This window comes from Meleagris gallopavo, chromosome 3, assembly GCF_905368555.1.
Source record: "Meleagris gallopavo chromosome 3, MGAL_WU_HG_1.1, whole genome shotgun sequence".
Classification (NCBI taxonomy): Eukaryota; Metazoa; Chordata; class Aves; order Galliformes; family Phasianidae; genus Meleagris; species Meleagris gallopavo.
Genome location: NC_139406.1, coordinates 74,236,264 through 74,261,478, shown reverse-complemented (window position 1 = coordinate 74,261,478; position 25,215 = coordinate 74,236,264). Strand labels below are relative to the sequence as shown.

Sequence of the window (25,215 nt, the reverse complement as noted above, 5' to 3'; positions counted from 1 at the left end):
AGCTAGGAGGTTTCTATCACAGAAACCTCCCAAAATAATACTCTAATACCTTGACGTCAAACATCTGTTTGTGCAGCCAGCTGTGCTGATGACAGTCTGACTTCAGAGCCAGATGTGTCTTTTTGCAGCAACACTCAGCCCCAGTTTTTTCTGGGTAAGTGGTGCTCTGGTTCATCAAGAGGACCTTCAGCTTCGTGAAGTGCCTTGTAGGTTTTGGAGTACCTTTCATGGGCTGAAGCTTCTGCCATGAGCATCCTTCCTGTTGTTGATCTGGACCATTTCACCTAGAGGATGGTTTTGAAGTGACACAACCCTCTTGCCCAGGCTGAAGTCCCTTTGATGCCTCCATGAAATAGCATTTTGAGCCACGAAAAAGGTATATGCAATGCTATCACATGCCAGAACAAAATCCTCACGTCCTTCTGTCCTTGCAGCTCTACCGTGAGTGACTGGAGACTATATCAGCACACCATGGAAGTGATCAATATTGTTGTAACTCAAGGCTCTATCTGCACACCTTCAGGGAATTGGAAGCCACTGAGTGACTGTTAGGAGAGGCACAGGAAGTGTGAGCTGCAGAGGCTGGGTGTTGTGCTTTTGAAAGAAATAGGGCAACGAGGCAGGAGGCGACAGCAAAGCACCAGGCTCAGACACACAGGCAGGGTTGCCTTGAGCAAGAGCCAGAGAGTACCCTGAAGGGCTTCCGCCAGGAAGGGGTGCAGAATGGGTGGAACTGAAGCATCTGAGGATAACACGGATGCCAGCAAATGCAGCGCTGAGTGCACTGTGCCACACGTCCTCTTCAGGGCTGCTTTTCTGAGAGGTTCAGGCAAAGGTCTTGCAGGATCACAGGTCCTGGTAAGTAACCTGCTTAGTGTCTGCTGTGAGAGCTGATTTGTGGAATCAGTACGAGTCTTCATCATGCTCCTGGGGGTGGTGTGGGGACAGGAGTGCAGCTGGGCACCATCTGCATGGTGCTGGTCTGGACATGCTTAACTGGGTAAAGCACCATTAGGTGGTGTCCAATCAAACCCGTCTCTCATCGAACTACTTCCACAGGAGATACAGCTGACATTTGGGTCTGCTACAATGATTTCAAACCCTGAGGGGCAACATCTCTGAGGATTCTAGGCTCTGCTGGAGTCACAGGGAAGAGCTTGCTCCTTCTACGTTGGGTTTTTGGAGTGAGTTAATCACCTGGGCAGATCGTGTTTGAAGGGAAAAACAAAGGGGATGATGAATAAAACATTGTTATTTTCTCATGTGGAGTAGCTTGAGGTAATTTTCATGTTTGGTTTCTTGCCCATCACAGAAGCGTTCATGAATTTCCAGCTTTGTCAGGAAAGTATTACTTTTTTTCACTGCTGATTACCTCCTGGTGTGAACCGCATAATTTCTTATTCAGAAGAAGATTATTGTAGCCATTTATTTTCTGGCTAAAATGGTGTAAATAAAACAATTACACCAAACTGATTGAATTTTCTCTTTAATGCATGAAGCACAGATGCTGAATACAGAGTTCATTAAAAAAAAAAAAAAAGTTCCAAATCTCCAATGAAATTTATTCTAGAATATGATCAACAAAAAATATATATTTCTTTCTATTTATCTGGGGAGAAAAATGCAGCAAGGCTATATGCTGTATATTAGTCCGCATTATATCAGGAATTCATGCAAGATAATGAGTTTCTATTCTGTGCGAAGTGACACAGGATTGTTCCTTCATTTCCACCAGTGGCCTTTTGGTGCTCAAGCTAATTATTCCCACTGATAAGGAGCCATGGGGAAGATGAGTGGCAAATGATGGTGCTGATGCTATAAGGGTAGTGTTGCTTCTTCACATTTGAAAATAAGGAAGCAAGGAGATGGCTGAATAGGAAATCTCTGGTGTTAGTTACTTCTGGGTTGGGGACAAGAGCAGAGAGCACTGATCCAGCCACTGCAAGGTTGTGTGAGTGAGCAGAAATCTAACTTGTTTGGAGCACACAATTACATGTCTGCTTTGCTTCTATGATGAAGGATTATATGGCTCAGCTCTGCTTCTTTTGATGTTAATTTAATTCTCACCGGCCTTTTATTGTAGCTCAGGGCAACAGGCAGCAGTTCCTTGCAGGATAATAAATAGCAAGCAGCCACTCTGCTCCTGTACGAAAGCCATGTTGAGTGTTTTTTTTTACAACTGTGGTGAGGCTGAAAATGCCACCCTCTGCTTTCCTACAGGCAGAAGTGTGGAATCCCTTCACTCGCGTTGGAACACCCTTCAGTAAGTCAGGATGTGAAAGTCACTTTCTGTGATAGGTTTCTGGGGACATTTCAGGCACATTTCCTCTGCCTGTTAATGATGTGAAAATCCTTCCCACCATAAATTTTGCCCAAGTGTTTAATGGGCTCAGGAAGCGGCAGCTCATGGTGAGCTTTCTGGTGAGCAGCTCTGGTGCTGCCTGGTGTTGCTGGGCTGTATAGAGTAATTCACACCTAAAACATCTTTGCTTTGGGCCACTCAGGGTTGATTACTGTGAAATAATTTAAGTGGTAAGTAGACACATCACATCTTGCCTTTCCCTGGGCAGCTGGACCTGGTGGGTGGCAACTCTGCCCATGACAGGGGGTTGGAGCTCAATGACCTTTAAGGCCCCTTCCAACCTAAACCACTCTGTGATTCTATGATTTTCACTCCTGATGGGTGTATTTTTCAGATTTTTTTTTTTAGTTTTCTGCCTGCTTAGCAAATGACATGCACATACACTGCTATGCACATTCTCTTTGCTCTCTACCAGCAACATCATTTCATTTTTTCATTTTTTTGAGAACTAGAAGTGCCATTTCCATTTGAAGAGACAATGTTCAAACATGTTTTTGCCATTAGTAGGGGAATCATTACTGTGCATTTTTCCAGTAGCTGCAATCAACTCTCACATTGCTTAAGGAGCTTTACACAAAATATGTGAGATAATTAACATTTTACCCACAGTGTGGCTGGAGAAATTGAGGTTTTCCTGGGCCACCCAGGTGGTAAAGGACATAGCTCAGCACTGCCTTGTGCCAGGGCCTCCTGACCTGTCTGGAGCCTGACAGGATTAAACTAAAAAGCTTTCAATTTTCAGTCCTTTGCTCATCTAATGACCTGTACTCTTACAGGAAGCTGTTTCACCACTTTCAGTTGCCTTTCTAAATGGAATGATTTTCATCAAATCACTTTATTGCTCTTACAAGTCAATGTGCAAAATGCACAGAAGAGGCTGGTGACCTCCATGGGACAAGCAACATCCTGGGGGGTACCAGGTCTGCAAGAAAAGTCCCCTGGGCAGTGGCAGAGCTGTGGGGTCCATGCTGCTCTTCCCAAAGAAATCATTCATTTTTACAAATGTCCAACTCTGGGGTTAATTACAAGCATTTTGCTTAAGTTATAGAAGCAGCAAAAGCCTTACCCTGCATTGCCCAAAGGAGTGCAGATGCATTAAGGATGAGAAGAGCTTATTGTTCGCTTTGGCCAGTGAAGTTTGCAGTCATTTGGGCTCTTCTCTGTCAGCGATTAAAATGATGGATTTGGTTGTTTGATGAAAACTTTGTTACATACAAAGATCATATACATGGGCTGTTTTTTTCCCCAGAGGGAAAAGGAATGAAGCAGAGGCTGCAGGTCCGCCTTTCGCAGCTGGCAGCTCTTCAGCAGGAGAGCTTCTTTGCTTTGCCTTGCTTTCTCTCTAAGGTATATTCCCAGGTTTTCCCTTTCTCCTGTTTGACTCTCTGATACCCCATAAGGTCTCCTATACTTATGGCATTTCTCATCCAACTGTGTGTGATCTGGGTTTTCTGGGGGCCCTTATTTCTCTTACAGGACCCCACAAGTTCTGACTATATTGATGCTTGGTGAGGATAAAAGCTCGCGCTCACATACCAGGTCTCAGCCACAACAGACCTGCAAGTACAGCTCTTGTTTGGAGCTGGATTTACCCAGAAGCAGCAGGGATTGCTCATTTCCATTAGAGCTGAGTTTGAGCTCCCCACATGCCTACACTGGCAAAAGCATCATTTTTCAGGCATGTTGTCCTCTTGCATTACTCCCACATGTGCTTACACTTACTGACGCTCAGCCTCTCCAAAGACCCATCCCCATCAGCAGCCAGCCCTCTCCTTCCTCTCCCTAAGACCACATGCCCTCCTCTTGCTCATGCATTCAAGCCATCACCCACTACCACATACCCAACCGCTCACCCCTTCTCCTGCACCCCAACTCAGCCAGTTGCTTCAGTAGCTTATGAATTACTCATTTCTCACTCTGTAAACAGTTTTTCTGGTGGGGTGCTGGGGCTGAGTGTTGCAGGCTGAATACATTCTCACCTCCCATGGAACCAAACTGACAGCTCCATCCCTTGCTTCTCCCATCAGTCACCAACCAAGTCCCAGCTGCACAGGCTCTGCTAATGCACCAGCAGCCCTTCTCCTCCTCCTCCTCCCCCGGGGAGGCAGTCTGCCCAAACCTGCAGTCATTGTGCACATAAAGTAGGTCATCTGTTATATGAGGAGGCAGCTAGGGAAGTTTGCTTTGCTGTTTGCTGGCCAGGCGTGGCCAGGCTGCACTGGTTCTCATCTGAAGACATGTAATTACACTTCATTCTAACATTTTTCTTTTTTTTTTTTTTTAACATGACCTCTTTCTTTAGTTCATCACTAAAAATATCTCTTTATTCCCTGCTCTTTGTCTCTTAATTTTGTTGGGAAGCATTCTGTAATATAGCTTATTTTAAATGTGTCCCAAAGCCACTGAATGTGTAGAGAAAGGAAAGATAAGGAATTATATCACATGCCCAACTCAAAGTCTTTCTATCCCAGCACCATCTCTCCTGGGCTGATGCGTCTCTGAGAAAGGAGAACCATGAAATAGTTAGAAATGGAATAATCTATGCACCAAGAATGAGAGTTTCAAGCTGCTGTTTCATGATGGCTACATGTCCTAAAGCTTGCAGCTTTATTGAGGTATGTGTGCAAAGAGTGGGAGAAAATTGTGCTGCCTTTGCCAGGGCTTCACTTCTGCAAGCAGATGGTGAGTACCACACCACCATGTTTGGCCAACGAGCCCCAGCAGCACTGATTGCTGAATCAGTAGGCACTGCTCTGCTGGGAGCCTGCTATGTAACTGCTGAAAAGCATTTAATGAACTTGCAAGATGGATTTCCATTGCCCTGTTATTCACATCTCTTTCCAAGGGTTTGCTTTCTTCCTGCTCTGTCTTTCTTCTCACGGGCAACCTCATCTCCCCACAGCCAACCTTTGAGCCTCACTGCCTCTCTGCAAGCCCTTTTCTCTACAGTGCCCCCCTTGTTCTTCATTCTACATCAAACTCATCTTCTTTTGTAAATCATGGCTTCTCCCTGTCATTGAACATCTGATCTGTAATTTCAGCTTTGTAACAGTTGAGGAGATGTGAACAGTAGAAGTGATCAAAGATGAAAGGGAGAGAGAAGCAGTTGGCCTTACTTCTGTGCTACCATCAAGAATGTGCATAGCATCTTTGACTCCGTTTTCCTCAATGCTGTGTAGGGAAGTGTTGATGGTATGAATGGAATTATAATGCTTTTGTGAAAAGAGAAAAATGAATGCTTACCACATCAAACATTTGGCTGGAAGGTCAGTTATATACAATTCTTACTTTTTTCTAATCCTAAAGAAATACCATTACAAGGCATGCTCAAAGTAGAAATCATCATAACACAAGAATAATGCAATTCCCGATGTCTTCAGAGATGGTCAATATGCTGCTCATTGCAGGTTGCCATAGAGATGCAATATTATTTCCTTAGCTCAGTGATGTGCACTGAATTCTAATGCATTTATAGGAATGGTGCAAGATAGTGAAAGTCTTTGCAGACCCAAAAAAGCTTTTCTTGCTCATCTTTCAAATAGCATTTGAAATGAAGGGTTTGTCTGATGCACAGATTCTTCACGGTCCCATGGACTGAGACTCTGTATGGACAACTGGTCTCAAGAAGCTCATGAGCAATATTCAGATATCAATATGAGGTGAGCCCCAGGCTTGCTGGATAATACCCATATCCATTATGTGGCTTTCCAATCTCTTCAGCTGGGGAGATCCAGGAGGAGTGATATGTCCAGTGTGGTGGCAAGTGGGGAAAAGGCAGAGGAACAACAACTCACAGCATGGCTACAGGTACCAAGCACCCTACCCTCACCAGGAGAAATGAGGGAGGTAGGAAACGTCTGTATTTTGTCAGAACTGGCAGTTTGGTTTGAACATACTTCTGTGAGCAGAGGAGAAAAAGAAGAAAGTTTGAATGGCTGAAGGAGCATCACTGTGGTCTGATTTGTTTGTTTGGTGGGTAAGCTGTTTTGTTTACTGAAATAAAGCATGCCTGGCAAGTGTGAAAAGGCTGCAGACGTCTGCTGCTAAAATGCTGACTCCCGTCTGCTTAGCCCTCCTGGAAGTGCTGCTCACTGAAGTACTCCAGATCATTTTGCACTGTAGTGGCTACCAACCTACAGACCTCGAACTGAACAGCCATAATAACGGTATTTAGCCTGTCAAAAGTGATTACTAGAGGCGGAAAACAAAAATGTGTATAACATTAAAATCACTGCTAGTGACTGAAATTCTGGCTGGAGACCTGTAACTGGCTGGAGATCTGTAACTGGCTGGAGACCTGTAACCAGTGGTGTCCCCCAGGGGTCTGTGCTGGGTCTGGTCTTGTTCAATATCTTCATCAATGACCTTGATGAGGGGATAGTGGCCACCCTCAGCAAGTTTGCTGATGATACAAAGTTGGGAGGATTGGCTGACACGCCTGAAGGCTGTGCTGCCATTCAGCGAGACCTGGACAAGCTGGAGAGCTGGGCAGTAAGAAACCGGATGAGGTTCAGCAAAAGCAAGTGTAGGGTCTTACACCTGGGGAGGAATAATTGCATGCACCAATACAGGCTGGGGGATGAGCTGCTGGAGAGGAACTCTGCAGAGAGGGACCTGGGCGTCCTGGTGGACGACAGGTTGGCCATGAGCCAGCAGTGTGCCCTCGTGGCCAAAAAGGCCAATGGCATTCTGGGGTGCATTAAGAAGAGCGTGTCCAGCAGGTCGAGGGAGGTGATCCTCCCCCTCTACTCTGCCCAGGTAAGGCCTCATCTGGAGTACTGTGTCCAGTTCTGGGCTCCCCAGTACAAAAAAGACAGGGATCTCTTGGAAAGAGTCCAGCGGAGGGCCACAAAGATGGTGAAGGGCCTGGAGCATCTCCCCTATGAAGAAAGGCTGAGTGAGCTGGGTCTGTTTAGCCTTGAGAAAAGAAGAGTGAGAGGGGACCTGATCCAGGTTTATAAATATCTGAGGTGTGGCGGCCATAGCGGTGAGGCCAGTCTCTTTTCAGTGGTACGTGGAGACAGGACGAGGGGAAACGGACATAAACTGCAGCATAGGAAGTTTCACACGAATGTGCGTAAGAACTTCTTCACGGTGAGGGTGACGGAGCACTGGAACAGACTGCCCAGGGGGGTTGTGGAGTCTCCTTGTCTGGAGATATTCAAGTCTCGCCTGGACGCCTACCTGTGCGACCTGGTGTAAGGAACCTGCTTTGGCAGGGGGGTTGGTCTCGATGATCTCTAGAGGTCCCTTCCAACCCCTACATTCTGTGATTCTGTGAAATGAGAGGCCCCCTGCTCCTGTCCCTTTCCTAGGAACAGCCTGGCTGTCACCTCCAGAAGAAGCTGAGCCCCTTCGACCTGCTGGGGACACTCCTTGAGGAAGGCCTGTGTAACTTCCATCCAGCTTGAGGGATATGGCATCTCGTCTGAGGCCACAGGCTGCCCTGAGGTTCCCTGCGGATCCTTAGGTGGGGGTCCTAAGGTTGGAGAGCAGGCAATCCTGACCACATTTGGAGCAAGCAGAGGAGGAAAGTTACTGAACATAATTCATGGGCTGTGCAAATATACAGGAAACATAAAAACATACTAATAGACCTCCTTCTCTCCAGATTTGACCAATGCTCCTCTCATCATCCTGCCTAGGTGGGAGGTGGCTGCCCACCATTCTGCTTCCATAAGGCACATGCTGACCTCATTCAGCAAAGTTCTCTGCAGAGCTTCCCTGCCATGGACTATAGCTTGCATTTCACTAAACCATTTTTCATCTAGGTCATTGTGCTGTTTCTTGTCCACGTACTCCCTTCTCAGTGCATGCAGTGCAAATAATAGGTGACACAGTCTTGGCACAGTCTTGGCCAGAGGGTTGAGGAAGGTGCTTCTCTTTTTGTAGAGGAAGAGCTTAATGCTTGATTAAGGCTTTTCTCCGGTGTTTTTTTTAGTGTGAGTAGTTGTGCAGGGCTAGGGATTCTTGCTCAGGGGTAGCAAGTCCCACTGGGGCTGCACAGCATTCCTGGCAGGCAGAGTTCAGCACAGTCACCTCTTGATAGCCAGTGACAGTGGATGAAGCCAAGTCTCCCTGTTGCCATGAATCCAGAACCACAGAGACACAATACTCTCCCCCTGTGCAAGGAGGCGTGCACAGCCTGTATCAATGCAAGGCTCAGAGCAAGGCTCTCCTCTGGGCCACAGTGCCCCAGGCCCCAGGGAATGTGTGAGTATATAACAAGAGGTTGGTGGAGCTGTCTCTGGCTGTGCTGTGCAAGGTGTTATGGTGTCTCCTTCTGCCAGGATGCAATGGTGCACTCTCACTTTCTGTCAATCTGAACTCAGGGTGCTCAGAGTATTGCAGGATAGAGTTTTGATCTGAATAATTGATTCAGTTGCTATTTTCATAGCAAGCAATGGTCACACAGCTTTGAACCATGCTGGCTGCTGTACTGCGCCCACAGCTGTTCCCTGCAGGCTGAAAGCAGCAAGGCAGGAGAGATGAGGAAATAAGTGTATTTTATTCCAGATCACACAAACATTTTGGGAGTGATGTTTCTCTCTCTCATGTCCAGCCTCATGCTCTCTTGTCTGAGCCAAACTTTCTTCCTAACTGGCTGGCAGACACGGTTCATGCTCTCCAGAATATATATACAACGTACAGAAAATCTCAGGTCTGGACTGCAGTGAGACAGTGGAGAAGCTGTGTTTGCGTTTGATGTCTGGATGCTCTTGGTCATTATACCATTGTTTCACTATGTTAGAATTGCTGTCCTTTGTCTAATTATTTACACAGCAACTTATAATTCTGTCGTCATTTACTGCCAGGATAGTAAATGGTTAAAAGGCTGGGCTTAATCTGGGATGTAAGTGTAGATATGATGCCAGGCTTCCTGTTTCTTTAAAAAGCTTTAATTTGTATCAGCTCATTTGACTTCCTTTGCAGATAATATCAGCCCACTACATTTTACTTAGGGAGGGAATCACTGGCAGTGTCTGGACCCTAGCATTGCTTCATATCAGATTGCAGAATTTGTTTACATTTTCTCTCATGAAGCCATCTGCTAAGAGAATTCTTGACTTTTTGGTGTTGGATTTTTTTGGTAGTAATCTGATTCCAAAAGATGAGGTTTAAAAAATTTGAAACCCCAAGGTGAGAGTTGGCAAGTCTTTGCTACAAGGAGTTAAATTCAATAGCACTCTAAAGGGTTATTAACACTAAAAATATTTTAGGAATGCAGAGTTGAGTTTGCAAGACCCACATGACCTAGCAACATATTTTTCTTCCTTACAACGCTCGTTTGTAGAGGAGCTGTGCTTTCCTAGTCCGGAGCCTGTGAAGCATCTGGCAATTCATGGGCTTTGAAGGAGCTCCACTGCAGTGTGGTGCCTGGGGAAGGATGGGGTGCTGTAGGGCTCAGAGCCTGCTGTGGGGCCGAGAGCCCTGAGCACACTCTGTGGCTGTGCTCCGCCAAGGTGGGTGCTTGGCTGGGGTTCCCTCCTGCCTTGGTGCAGTGGGGCTGCAGGGAGGAATGGCAGAAAGCTGGTGTTTAACCAGACTTAGCAGCATTTGCTCCAGCCTCTGGTGAGTGTCAATAGAATCAGCCAAGCCTTGCATCTGATCTAAACCTGTGTGTGCTGCAGAGCTGGTGCCCGTCTGGATCAAACGAGGACTTGTGCTGTTGTGCACCAGGGAAGGCCCCAGAGCAGCCTGGAAGCTCCAGCACTTAGTGTGCTGAGTGCTCAGGGCAGGACCCAGACTGCCCAAATCCCAGCATGACAGAGGGTTGGCACTTGGCTGTGGAGTGTGTTCCAAGCTCCTTTTCCATGGGACAGCATCTCTCTGCAGTCCCCCCTTGTGCTGGCCCCGGAGAGCCACATGGGATTTTGTTGCTCCTCTTTGGGTTGTTAGATGCTGAACCTCCTGGGGAAAAAGAAATGTAGTTAAATGCATCTGTCCGTGTGTTCAATGGATAGAGCAGTGAGCCAGAGTACCAAAACCTGGGGTTTATGTTCTGAAACATTAATAAGGCAAAAAGCCTTATCAAAAAGCAAGCATGATAATGTCTTCTAATTGCATTCCCACTTGCAGATCCAACTTCATGTACACTGCAAAAGAAGAGTAACCTACCCCAGTCCTAAGGCAAAATTGACAGTATTACACACCAGGAATATCAGTGGCTGTTTAGAAACATACCTAAATGCTTCCTTGACCTGTGTGCTTATGTCCTAAACGTGAGAATGGCATGTCTGGCTCTGCTGTGTGGTCCTGAAACTGCCAAACTCTTCCCATTACAGCAACTCAGCTTCTGTTTCATTTGACTTTGCCTGTTCTTAAGTGCTTGGCCAAAATTTGGCAGACCAGGTGTCTGCTGGAGGTTGAGAAGGTCTGGAAAATTTCAGCAGAAGGAGTTGTTCATTCACATAGAAAATGTAACAGGGATGTTCAGGTGGGCTGCACATCTGAGCAGCCATGAGAGGGTTTTCTCTGAGCAGCTTCTGTGTCTCAGATCCAAGAGGTGGCAGCTCCCCATCAGTGCCTTCCTGCTATGTGCCAGTGAGCAACATTCATGTGTATTGCTTGAAAGAGAAAACAAAAGATCAGATGCTGACCTGAGTCACTGCTCCCTGGAAAACTTGGGTTTTGGAACTTTCATTTTCACCAAGGTGTGAACCCACCTGCTCACCACTAGAAAATGGAGATGACATGATGGTGTTAGAGCATACCATGGTGTTGAAGCACTGAAGCTATGTTTAGGGGGAAAGAGGATTAGGTTATATTAATTCAAATTATTAATATTTTGATTGAGTAGCTTATGCGTCTCTAACTTGTTCCTGCTTCCATAGAGTAACTTGCCACCATGGATACACTTTTAGATCGACTCATTCTTTTCAGAGACATCCTGGGGATTTCCCAGTATGGCCCTTCCCTTTTTAGTGGTGCTGACCTGGCCATTGGAGCTGAGCACCAGCATAACATGCACTTCCCAGTGCCCACTCTCGCCTCCTCTTCGCATCACCATGATCCTGTGCTTCATGTCCAAAAGCTATTAGCAAATAAAAAAAAGTAGTTCAAAAACTGTTTAAAAAGGAGCTCTTAAATTACTTGACCACAATTCAATAGCAGAGCTTATCACCACAACTGAAAGCACTTTCAAATGCAATTTAGCTTTTGTGTATTGGCCATATCATTCCTGGACTGACAGAGTGTCATGCAGCTCTGACGCTGGAATTGAAGCGATCATAGCAACCTTCTCTTTTAATCATTTTCTAGATTGTTTCATTTTGGGTCTCAGGACACCATTCTCAGCCCAGCAGTGCTATTAGGGTTGCCTGCCCAGGGCTGGAAAAAGTTTCAATCTCCACTGCATTCACAGAATGATGAAAAAGACCCAAGCAGTACAAAGCAGAGCTTAGAAATGAGCCCAGAGGCTGCAACCCTGCCAGGGCAGCAGGGCCCCCCCTGCTTCTCTGCACCAGCAGCACCAGCAGGGCACCAGCAGGCACTGGCTGCCTCTATCAGAGCCCTGAGTGTACAAATCCAATTTCCAACCCAGTTATTTCCCCCCCAGATTTTTGCATCTCAGCAAAGGGATCGCCCTGGGCTCATGAAGAAACGAAGTAGGGAATGGGAACATTTGCTTATTTGCAGCATAAAAAGCGCGCAACCTGCAGCATGATGCTAAGAGCAGGCAACGGGGCAGGTTACCTTTGGTTTTTGTTGTTCTTTCAGCTGCTCATAGTGAGTGCTTTCCACTTTCATCTTACAGACTGATCACTCCTCCATGAAGAGAAATCAAAAGAACATAATTGGAGAACTGGTTGCTGGCTTGGTGAAGGCATGATACCTGTCATCTCAGAACGAAATAGGCAGCTTAAAATGCTAAACAAAACATGCCTGGGGACAGATGCTGCTCTCAAAAAAATACATGTATGCTTGAGAACCAATTTTTAATAAAATGTAGTTGACAATAATTGTGGGCAGGATTTAGATGCTTGTCTGACTGGGACACACAATTTGTGGATGATGGTGACAATTTGCAGCTGGAAGAATTAAATCTCACAGACCAAAAAAATGATGCTTACAAAAAACATACTCTGATGCACATAAGGAGGGCAGGAAAAGCTGGGATGAAAATCAGATTTCATGTCAGATGATATCTACAGGTTCCTGTCTTTTTAAGGAGAGTAAAGACATAAATGAGTGCAATAACAACTGGTGGCTAGCTCCCAGCCATTTAAAGTATCATAGAACCCTGAAACACTTAAATGAGATTTATTACATCTGCCAGAGTCATGCTGAATAGATCTTTTGTGGAGACTTTATGTGTCTGTGGTCTTCACTAGAATATTTCTTTAGTTACACAGCAATCAAATTGTTATTAAAGATAAATGCTACCAAGTCAGAAACAAAAACTTTAAACTGTTGTTGAGAGATTTATCTCACATATCAGCAAGGCATTGTTTTGTTTGGGGCAATTTAGCCTTCATGGCAACAGGAAGATCCTTAAAGCTGAGGCTTTAAGGAATCAAAAGAGATGAAGAGGTACTCTTCATTATTAAGCAGAAAAATGCAAACAGAGAAGAGGTTTATGTGATCAAATGATAGATGCTGCATTAAAAACAAGACATTTGGGCTAAAGATAAGTCTCATCAGAGCTTTTGGATACATTAAGAGCATGGAACCTGGCTGAGCAGAAAAAGAAAAGACACAACTCGTGATCTGCAAACAGTTTTAATTTCCCTCTAAGCCGATAATGGAAGAGACTCCCAAAAGGCACTAGGAAAATGCTGACAGAAGAGGAACGAGGGAAAGATCGACTTTGCATTCCTGAAGCGAGAAGAGGAGAACACCAAACCCAATTTCTACGCGACACATAAGTGAGAAATCTACAGCTTTCTAGTGAAGAAACAGAAGAAATATATACACAATCAGAGCTGAGTTAATACATAAACGAGAGTTGTTTTAATCAGAGAAAAAGAAAGGCCGGTGCATTCACGTCAAACGTAGAGCATAAAAGGCGGGCAGGAATGAAGGGGAAGGTACAGCAAAGTAGGAAAAGGAAAAGAAGGTAACATCTGAAACACGGGTGGGGTGGGGGCAGTGGGGGCAGGCAGCCCATGGTGATGTCCCTGAGTCATAGGCTGTGACATCAGCGCGTGGCGGATTGTGACTGCTTAGCCCTCACTGCTCATAGTGGGGTGCGGGCAGAGCCTGCCTCAGTCTGGCTCATTCCTGGACCCTGCTGAGCAGCTCTGCGAGGCTTGTCGGTCGAGCGAGGATTTGGCTGTGCTGTGCTGGGTCGTGCCTGGGGCTGCTTGCAGCATCTCAGTGCCCGATCCCACAGTATCGCTTCTGTTTCCCTGGCCCTGCCTAAACAGAATACTGAAACACAAAGTCCTCTGGGGGATGTAGTTCTTCTCTTCTGAGGAAGTTATACCTGGAAATATCGACAACCTATGGAACCGAAGTAATAACTTTCTATCTCCTAGTGTTCTACATGATGTTTTGATGTGGAATATCAGTAAGAAAAATCATAAAATCATGACAGCATGTTATGAAGAGCATTGTCCAAATGCCTCCTGAACGCTACTCAAAATAGTGTTAGAGAGGGGAGATCTGTATTAATTGTTTTTCCTCTAGTGCTGCTGCAGAAGGGTATTTCTTTTTGTCAGCTTCACTTGAAGCACTGATAATTTTATTGCTGTTTCTTTTATGGCTGCTGCTGATACTGAAACTGATGTAGGATAAATCCCTGTTGCACTGGCAAACATGATGCAAGTGAATTATGCAGTGATCTTTTTTGGGTGTGTGCACAGTTGAACAGCACAATACAATAGCATTGCTTTTTTCTCTGTCCATCCATGTGAAACCCTCCAAAATTTTTTCTTTGGTGTTTAAGTTACTTTAGATGCCTCTGTCAGGTGTGTTCTCTCTACTTTTGCCAGTATTGCTGAGAAGACATGTAAGTAAGCAGATAACTTTAATTCATGTCTGTTATGCATTTCAGCCCTGAGGCACATTTGGCAGTTGTGTATGCATGAGTGCAAAGTGTCCAGGGCCCTCTACTAAATATGGGGCACTTCCACAGTTTCCCTTTGAGCCAGGTTATTTTCTCATTGATGTATTTACATTGCTGCTCATCACTATGCTTTGATGAGTGCTTATTTCCTTAAAATTAATTTTCTTATTAACTTGGATTGCTTATGATCCTTGGAAGAGATAACCAGATCTTTTTAATGATTTTTTCCTGAGCTTCTCCAGTTTATTAACATAGTTAATGCAGCTGATATCATGGAATCATCCTTTCTCTTAAGCTTCATTTTCCTTCCTAAAAGTGCCAACACATCTTCAAGCATTAAGAATGCGAGAAACAACTTACCTCAGTATGTAAGCATCACAGATTTTGATTAAATGGGACCAGAGATCTACAACAAAAAACATTAAGCCAGGGCTGCCTGGTGGGATGGGTCCCATTTCTATACCTGACATTCTTGACAAGAATGAATTTTATCTCAGCACTGTGTCATCTACTGTGCATGCTCTGCTGAGATAGGTGTTCATGTACTGGCCTCTCAGGAAAGTCATTGCATCAATTTACTGTATTTGGAGGAATACAAGAGTCCAGATGGGAGACGTGAGACCCATCATTGCTTCTGCTTGATTTGCTGTGGCAGCGAAGGGCTACAGCAGTTGTCCCCATGCCAAGGTGATTGACTAGAAGTGATTTTTCACCAGGTGGTATTTGCAATAATTACATGGTGCTTTGCTTGCTCCAGAGGAAATAATCAGCGTGACCTTCAAAAGGCTCTGTGCAAACCAAGTCTTGCAAAAACAGTTATTTGAACCTCCTACCATGGCTGCCCCCACTGCAGATAGGAAATTAGAAAAGTGTACTGTGTGGAAAGTAACTGCTGTACACCAGCAGAGAGCCAGATGGGAGCAGCAGTAGACTCCAGGGAAATCAGGTATCCCTCAGAAATGTTGCACACTCTTCCCATCTATTTCCCTCTTTTGGGCTGCAGGTGGAGGAAAGATGCTGGGCTGGCAGACCTCTCTCTTGTGGACTTGGAATGAGATTGTGGCTGGACTCCCCTCCAGCACCTGAAAGAAAGCGTTAAGGTGCCACCTAGCCCTGAATTTTGCAGCGGTGAGGGAGACAAGTAGCTATCCCACATGCTCTCAGTCCTAAGCCCTCCTTGTGCTGTGGCTCTAACAAACAGCCCCTTTACACACTCGTAGGCCAAAGAGCTTGCTATGGAGTTGAGGCAGGTGTGCTGTTCACTCACCCAAAATCTGGCCTGTAGTAGGCATCTTTCTGGCAGCCTGTACTCTTCACATGGGTTCAGCCTTAGGTGTCTCTTCTCCTTGTGCTGTTGGTGGCCCCATTAAAAACTGAGCTTCATCTGTTTGCCTGGGTGCTGGGTGATACAGTATCTTGGTTGTCCCTGGGATTTCAGCGAGCCATTGGCTGCCTAAATGCCCCACAAAGAAAGAAAAAGGTCCTAGGGTGATGAGAGCCATTGAGATGATGAAAGGTCTGGAGTATCTTTGGTATGTGAGGGGAGACTGAGAGAGCTGGCCCTGAAGAATAGAAGAATCAGGGGGATCTCATCAGTGTTCATAAATGAAGAGAGAGTGCCAAGAGGACTCAGCCAAGCTCTGTTCAGTGGTGCCCAGTGCCAGGACAGGAGGCCATGCGCACCAGCTGGAGCACAGAGGCTCCCTCTGAGCACCAGACAGCGCTGCTGTGCTGTGCGGTGCCGGAGCACTGGCACAGGTTGCCCAGAAGCTGTGGGGTCTCCTCCTTGGGGATGTTCAGAAGCTGCCTGGCCATGGGCCTGGGCCCCCTGCTCTGGGTGTCCCTGCTGGAGCAGGGGTGGGCAGAGAGGGCCGCATCCATTCTGGGATCCTGTGACTCTACGAGGTGACTTTTAATCCTATTAGTTCTTCCTGGTCACTGATGCCTGCTGTGAAAAGTGCCTCCATGCCAAGCATACAGCTCCTTCAACATCTGTAACATCTGCCTGCAGATGCAGACGTCAGTCTGAGAGTACTAAGGGTGAGGGGAGCTACTTCCAACCAGCAAATCCACAGCATACAAAAGCGCGGGTTTCAATTTTCTGCACTCAGACCTTTTCTAAATAAACCCCATCCAAAAATAACAGCTGCTGGTTTACTCATTTTTAACAGCATAGCAAAAACAGCTAGTAACAATGTTTTGCAATAACAATAACTTTTCTGATATCCCTGCACCCACATTCTTGCTGTCAAGCTAACTGTGTCTAGACTAGAATACTTAAAGTGGGATTTTTTTTTCCAGTGAAATTATACTCATTCTCTTTGAATTAAAAAAGAAATGTGAACAAACTTTAAATAAACAAATGCATAAATAATCTGTCTGAAGCTGTGAGAAAGCTGAGACAATGACTCATTTTGGTTGATCCTGAAAATGAAGCCAGAAGACTTGCCACCCCATCTCCTCTTCCAGCCAGTTAAAGCATGCTGTCTCATTAGAGAAATCTAATTAGCTGTTAGTTTAAGAGGGGGTTGCCAGACATGCTGTGTGGTCATCGTGGAAGCGTAGCTGGGTGCTGGCCCTAGAGCCATGCCAGGGCCTGCAGCTCAGGCAATGGGGATGCGGCCATGTTTCTATACCATACAGTGCTGGGACCAGGACCCATGAGGCACTGGGATCAGGCCCTGCTCAGTGCTTCGGGTGGTCCCTGAAGCTGTCGTGTGTGGGATCTGAGTTACTCCACTAGGAGCTTTGGGGATGAGCTGGCCATGTGCTCTCCTCTGGGGTCTCTGCTTTCCCCCACCATACTGCAAAATTCCTCCCCTTCATCCTGTGCAGACACCCTGACAGGATCTTCTTTTACAATCACAGAATCACACAGAATCACAGAATTGTAGGGGTTGGAAGGGACCTCTAGAGATCATCGAGACCAACCCCCCTGCCAAAGCAGGTTCCCTACACCAGGTCGCACAGGTAGGCGTCCAGGCGAGACTTGAATATCTCCAGACAAGGAGACTCCACAACCTCCCTGGGCAGCCTGTTCCAGTGCTCCGTCACCCTCACCGTGAAGAAGTTCTTACGCACATTTGTGTGAAACTTCCTGTGCTGCAGCTTATGTCCGTTTCCCCTCGTCCTGTCTCCACGTACCACTGAAAAGAGACTGGCCTCACCACTATGGCTGCCACACCTCAGATATTTATAAACCTGGATCAGGTCCCCTCTCAGTCTTCTTTTCTCAAGGCTAAACAGACCCAGCTCACTCAGCCTTTCTTCATAGGGGAGATGCTCCAGGCCCTTCACCATCTTTGTGGCCCTCCGCTGGACTCTTTCCAAGAGATCCCTGTCTTTTTTGTACTGGGGAGCCCAGAACTGGACACAGTACTCCAGATGAGGCCTTACCAGGGCAGAGTAGAGGGGGAGGATCACCTCCCTCAACCTGCTGGACACGCTCTTCTTAATGCACCCCAGAATGCCATTGGCCTTTTTGGCCACGAGGGCACACTGCTGGCTCATGGACAACCTGTCGTCCACCAGGACGCCCAGGTCCCTCTCTGCAGAGCTCCTCTCCAGCAGCTCATCCCCCAGCCTGTATTGGTGCATGCAATTATTCCTCCCCAGGTGTAAGACCCTACACTTGCTTTTGTTGAACCTCATCCGGTTTCTTACTGCCCAGCTCTCCAGCTTGTCCAGGTCTCGCTGAATGGCAGCACAGCCTTCAGGCGTGTCAGCCAATCCTCCCAACTTCATATCATCAGCAAACTTGCTGAGGGTGACCACTATCCCCTCATCAATGTCATTGATGAAGATGTTGAACAAGACCAGACCCCCAGGCCCCTGGGGGACACCACTGGTTACAGGTCTCCAGCCAGACTCTGCACCACCAACGACGACCCTCTGCGCTCTGCCAGTCAGCCAGTTCTCAACCCACCTCACTGTCCACTCGTCTATCCCACACTTCCTCAGCTTTGTTATAAGGATGTCGTGGGAAACAGTATCAAATGCCTTTCTAAAATCAAGGTAGACTACATCTACCGCTCTTCCCCCATCCACCCAGCATGTGACAGCATCATAGAAAGCCACCAGTTTGGTCGAGCACGACCTCCCCTTGGTGAACCCATGCTGACTACTCCTGATAACCTCCTTTTCTCCCAGTTGTCTGGAGATGGTATCCAGCACAAGCTGTTCCATCACCTTTCCAGGGACGGAGGTGAGGCTGACAGGCCTATAATTACTCGGCTCTTCCTTCTTGCCCTTTTTGAAGACCGGAGTGACACTGGCTATCCTCCAGTCTTCAAGGACCTCCCCTGTTATCCAAGACCTCTCAAAAATGATGGAGAGCGGTTCGGCTGTGACCTCCACCAGCTCCCTCAGCACACGTGGATGCACCCCAGCAGGTCCCATGGACTTGTGGACCTTAGTACTGCCTAGGCGCTCACGCACGTCCTCTTTCCTGACTAAAGGGAAGTCTCCCATTCCCCAGACCCTCTCACTAACCTCCAGGGTGTGGGAAACCTGAGGGAGAGCCTTTTCACTGAAGACGGAAGTAAAGAAGGCATTCAGTATCTCTGCCTTCTCAGCATCCCCCGTTACCAGAACCACCCCCCTCACTTAGTAAGGGGCCCACATTCTCTCTAGTTTTCCTATTGCTGTTAACATACTTGAAGAAGCCTTTTTTATTATCCTTTATCACTTTAGCTAGATTCAATTCCAGGTGGGCTTTAGCCTTCCTCGTCGCATCCCTGCAGGCCCTGACTACATTCCTATATTCTTCCCAAGTGGTCAGACCCTTTTTCCACATTTCATGGACCTTCTTCTTTCCTTTGACCTTGCGTATGAACTCCTTGCTCATCCACACAGGTCTCCTGCCACCTTTTCCTGATTTCTTGCTCACAGGGGCGCACCGATCCTGAGCTTGGAAGAAGAGCTGTTTAAATGCTGACCAGCTCTCAGAGGCCCTCTTACCTTCTAAAATGAAGCACTAAGAAAGAAAATGGTATAACAATTTTTGTATGTATGTACAAAATAAATAAACACACATAAATATATCTGTTAGGGGAAGGATCTGTTCACCCTGTGCAAGAATTTAAGAAAGTATCCAAGGAGTCTGAATATTTCTAGATTTGTAATTGACAAAGACATGTTACTCAGCCTGCAGTGTGCTGTGACCAGATACAGCAAACATGCAGAGTGGATTAGGGATGCAAGGAGGATTGGCCATTAGTATGTATGAAAGGATACATCCAGCGATGCTAGTAACTTTTAACAAATCCCATTTCTCCCTGAAATGTCTTATGTTGTTGATGACAGTAACTCCAATTTTGATTGAAAAGGAGAAGAAAAAAACACACATTTATTTATTTGAGGTTGTGTCCGTACCTCACTGTCTTGGTTCCTTCTCTTGTCTTTGTTTTCAAGCCTTTCACACATCAGATAAGTGAGAAACATTTCAAAATTTGGGGAGAGTTAATGTCCCAGCCAGGAAACATTGGCAGGGGGAATGTCATCCCCATGACTGTCTTTGGGATGTGGACTCGTGGACGTTTGCTGAGGATAAGGCCAGCAATACCGTCTCTGCTAAAGTCATGCCCCTGGGGCCGGGCAGCAAAACTCTCATCCTAGCTGTGTGGCTGAGATGCCTTCCCACTGACTGAGCCACTTGCTGCCCTCCAAGAATCGATTGCTCCTTTGGGTCCTTCCACCAGCCCTGCTAAAGCAGTAGTTTCATGGGGTAGCATAGCATGAAAGAATGAATGGACCAGCATGTGAAATGAGGCTGAGTGCATAGAGGGCACAGCAGGTTGCAGCAGGACACTGTTGTGTGTGACCTGGCTGCTGTGCTCTTCCTTTCAGAAGAGATCTCCAGAGAGGAATGGGATAGAAACTGGGCAAGACACCTGAACTTGAATTGGTGGATTGCTTGCTCCAGGAGAAATCTCTTCTCTGAAGGAGTGGTTAGGTGCTGGAATGGGCTGCCCAGGTGGATGGTTGGATTGGATGATCTTAGAGATCTTTTTCAATTTTGGTGATTCTATGATTCTATAAGAAGTGATCTAACCCACCTACAAAATTATAGTTGTTATGTGCTGGAATGCGGTGCCCAGGTAGGTGGTGGAATCACCATCCCTGGAGGTGTTCAAGAAATGTGTGATGTTGTACTGAGGGATATGGTTTAGTGGGGAAATATTGCTGGTAGGTAGACGGTTGGATTGGATGATCTTAGAGGTCTTTTCCAACCTTGGTGATTCTATGATTCTATAAGAGGTCATCCAAGCCACCTACAAAATTCTGGTGGAGACCAAAAATGAGGAATGAACCCCAGTGTGGAAAAGGATGATGATAAGCAGTCTCTTGAGTTTTTCTTATTATTTTCTGAGCATTGTTGAGTAAAGGAGATCTAGGGGTGTCTGTACAATGCTCAGTGCTCTAGGTTGTATTTTTAGTTTAAAAATGGCTCTTCTCTTTGGCTCTGCTCTGTGCTGGAGCTGTAGGGGCTGGTTTGTTGCTTGAGACTGTTGGGTTGAAGCAGCCATCTCTAAACCCATGTGGGATGCACCTCAGTGCATCTCAGCAAATCTTTCCCTTCATTTCCTCTTTTCCCAACATCCCCTGTGGGTCTGGCAGAACACAGCTGTCTTGCCTGCTCCAGCAAAGGAAGGTGCAGGAGCTACACAGAAGTAAAGTTTTGTGTTTTCCTGTGCCAAGTAAGCCCTTATTCTGGTGCTAATGTTGTTGAGAAACTAAAGGCTAAATGCATAAAAGAATGCCCTGCATTGGCACCATTGGAGCTAAGTGGATTTGATGACTGAATCTCTCCACAGTATTTGCTTTAACTTGCTGGGCTAAGACTAGAGCCATATCTTGAGGAACACCAAATCATAACAACTAATCACTTTTAAAATCAGTGTTCTTAACTTTCCCCTAAGAGACTGTCAGGGATTGCCTTTCCTGGCAGTGACTCTTTAGTTGCCAAATATCCATCATGGAAAGACACAGCTCCTGCTCTGTGCCTCCAGAACACCAGTCCAAATGACAGCAGGCTGGAGAGAGAAGGCATCAGTGCCTTCTTTGCCTACTTTGAAACCATATAGTTATAATGCTTTGATGCCTTCTTTCCAAAGGCAGCCTTGCAGTGTCTCTGTTTCTGTGGTTGTAGTGCAGCCATGCTATGTGGTGACCTGTTGTCCACATGCAGGTACTGTCCATCCAGCAGCAGCCATAGTACCCCCCACATCCCACATATATGTTTGGGGCCTTTGGGCCCCAGTATCTGTTTAATATTAAAATACAGTGTTTGGGTCTTTTTAGCAATTTCATTCTAACAGTCTTTGCTGTGGAGAAGGGATCAGCTGTCTGACTGCTGACTTGTCAGATGATGTGTCCCTCCCTTAAGTCTGAAAGCTCTGTTGCAAAGCAGTTCCTTGTGGATCTAACTCCATGTGGGAGTTAATATTGATACTTCACTTTCATCTTCATAAGTTCATTTCTTTCTGTATCTCTGAAAAAGAGTATTTAATTTAACTCTTTTTTCTATTCTAACATGGGAAAGTACTTTGTTAAAGTGCCACAGCATAATTTATACTTTTTTCTTTCATTTTAGAAGGTATTCACTCCTACTTGCCCAGTCTCTTCTGCTTTGAAATGTTCTGCCTTGCTTTCAACACGCTGTTATACTTTGGCTGACCTGCCTTGGAGAGTCTGTTTTAATCAGTGTGAAAGCCCATGGGGTGTTTGCTTTTCCCTGAAAACCATTTTCTGCTCCATAACAAATTTGAAGCCCTATAAAATGGAATAGCAGCCTACACAAATGAATCTGGTGCTGAAGGGAGTACATCTGGCTCCAACAGGAGCCTGGAGCTGTCTCTGCTCCCTGGCTCATGGGGCAGTAGATGTGCTTTGGGCTGGAGCTCTTGAGAGTCAGGGAGAAGCTGGTGCTTGCTCTGTAGGTGGGATGGTGTCCATATTACTCTTCACCAAAGATATAAGGATTTTGTTCTGAAGAGCAGCTTAAAATAGGACTTGTCAGTTCCTGTGTTAATAGACAAAAGCAGTCTTTAGCAGCTTTGATTTTGCCTGTGCTGGGCTGGATTTTCTTTAGTAGCCTCAGCCCAGCCCCAGAAGAGCTCCTCCTTTCCTGCCTGCTAATTTCCTTCCATAAGTGTTTATGTTCAGATATCAGAGTGGTGGTGAGCAGAAAGATTAGTGCCTTGAACTTCCCTCTGGGATGTCAGAGAAGTGGTGCCTCAGCCACTGCCCACCTTCCCCTTCAGCACAAGAGACTTGCAGCTCTCCTGTGTAGCCCACCAGCAACCAGTAGTGGTCTCATGGCTCCTCCTTATTGCTCTGCCCTAGGACCCATACCTTCCTCATCTCCCTGAATGCAAGTGAGACAAGAACAGAGCTGAGCACAGAGGTAGGTATAAATACATGGGTATCTGCTTTGGCAGCAGATAAGGTGAGAGAGCCTGAGCTGTCTTTACATGCCGCTTCTTGATGGATGGGATTCATCTGAAGGTCTCACAGTGGCTGGTACCTGGTCCACGTTGCTGCCTCTCACCTGTATTTAATATTGCTGTATTTAATATTGCAAGGCATTAATTATGCCTTGAACGTATCCTTGACCTCTTGCTCTGGCAGAAGCCAAAGCAAAAGGCAGCTCGGTACTCACATTTACTAAGTGGCAGCCACAATTAATACACCTCTGTGTAATTGCAGTGCGGCACCTGGCCGTGCCTACAAGGCTTGAGCAGAAGCCAAGCCGTGTGGGTGGAAGGTTTCCCCAGAGGGCGTGGTAGTGTGGGGCTGGGTGATGGATTGATTACAGTGTGTGTGTTTAAAAATAACTCCCTATCTTTCCAGGAGAATGCATTTATTATGGAGTCATTGAAAGGCTGTAGTAGGAGACCTGGGAGCAGTCAGCTGCTGGGAGCATGCCAGGAGACAGAGCTTCTGCTGGGCATGGCACTCCCAGCAAGGTCCATGGGCTGCTGAGCAAGGAACCTGCTCCTGTTTGTGTGTGCTCTGTGGTCAGGAAACACAATTCTGTGTATAGGCTGTGTGATAAATAAACATCACTGTACCAAGGAAATGCCTCTCTCTTATCATCAGTTGTAATGTAGTGGAAACAGCCTGGAAATACCTCACACACTGGTGAATCCTCAGGCCAGATGGAGGTAACAGTATGTTTAAAATGTTGATTAAATAGTTCACTGCGTGCCTGATTTTCTGTTTTTGAGCAAATTGCTAAGAAGGCTTGTTTAAAAAAATATGTTTATCCATGCATCCTGATTTGCCACTTGAACCCACAAAATCTCAGCGTTGGCAGCAAAACTGTTGGCTTGGGTGTCACAGCAGAACTAACCACTACCATGTGTGAAAGATGGAGCCAAAAATTGCAAAAGGACAAGGAGCGTGGCAGAGAACTGAAATGAGGGACATATGCATTGTCATTCCTGAAAGAAAAATGCAGTGCACTGAGGTTTCTTTGTTATGAAAGTATTGTGATCAAAATTAACCCTTCATGATGGGGATGCATCAGGACAAAAGGGGAGTTCCACAAGTGTAGGATTAATGCACATGTTCAGGTGAATGTTTTCCTAAAGAAATTCCCTACCATATAGCCCCAGCATACACTGGGGTGGGGGAGGGGTGCCTCTGTTATTTTCTATGGAAGGTAAGGCATTCCCTCAAGGAGTGGGCTAGGGAGAAGTGCAGTGCCAAGATAAAAAATGAGGATGGGGCTGGTGTGCAGAGAAGCTGAGGGGGAGAGCACACAGGGGCTGGGCAGCCCAATACAGAGCCACAGGGTAGTCCCAAATCAGGGCAGTGATTGGTTCCCAGCAGCACAGACTCAGCAGGGTAGAAGAGCAGAAGCATCAGCTGTGTGCATGATGGAAGGCAGTTTAGGTCTAGTTTAGAGCTTGCTGAGAGTTGAATCAGATCTGTGGTTTACCCTAAATCAATCTCTGGTGTCACTGATGTGTGGGAAGACCTGTGTGGGCCTGGGAGACATTTATTGTAGGAGGAGAAGCAATCAAAACTTCTTTCTCATTTCAAGGTTGAGTTGCACGATTGGCCACAAGAAAAGTAAACAGCAGACACTTACTGTGAGAACAGCTTGCTCTTTAGCATGAGTCTGCAGAGGATAACCTCCTCTCTGGGTCAGGTGCTTGCTGCAGTTCTGCCTGCAGGGCTGCATGTGCTGAGGGCATGGAAGCATCAAGCTCCTGGAGGGATATATATGTCATTGTGCTGACTTGATCCTGGACGCAGGTGAGATTTGGAGTGTCCAAAGGCTTCATGCTTGTCCTCTGGGCAACTCTGCTAGTGGAAAAATTCCTCCTGTTGGTGCATCATGCATGCCAGAGGCTGCTTCGGAAAGCCAAGCAGCAAAACATTTGTGCTGTAAACTGTCCCCCCAGTGGCACCAGTCTGCAGCTTTTATTTAGTCTCACATCTTCGGCAGCAGAATTGCCTGCTGCAATGAGACACACAGAGAACAGAGGTTTTTCATAGTTACAAGAAATGGTGTTCTTCAAACAGCTTCCAGAGCTGCTCTAGGGAAGAGCCAGTCTGCAAGGCAGACGAAATAGAACCAGCTCATCTCTTTTCAAAGGAGAGATGATTTTTATATGGTTCAACATGCAGAGATTTAACTGCTTCCTCCCAGGTTGAACCTTGGCTCTGATTTCCTGGAATAAGTGCTGTCGTGGAGATCTGAATGCTTCTAACTTGATGGTATTGTCTTTGAGGCTGTAAGTCATCATTTTCACCAGGACAACATTGGCTTTGTTTTGAGGAGAGCCTCTGAGCAGTTTCAAAGTTACACAAATATTGCAGAATCATGATT

At 46.2% G+C, this 25,215-nt stretch overlaps 1 long non-coding RNA gene across 1 annotated transcript; it reads left to right on the top strand.

The window, feature by feature from the left end:
* Window positions 1-353: 353 nt before the first annotated feature.
* On the top strand, window positions 354-23,434 carry LOC146544773 (uncharacterized). The gene is made up of 3 exons (XR_014882198.1): window positions 354-858; window positions 22,719-22,779; window positions 23,226-23,434. It is a non-coding gene; the product is annotated as an uncharacterized LOC146544773 (long non-coding RNA).
* Window positions 23,435-25,215: the final 1,781 nt, after the last annotated feature.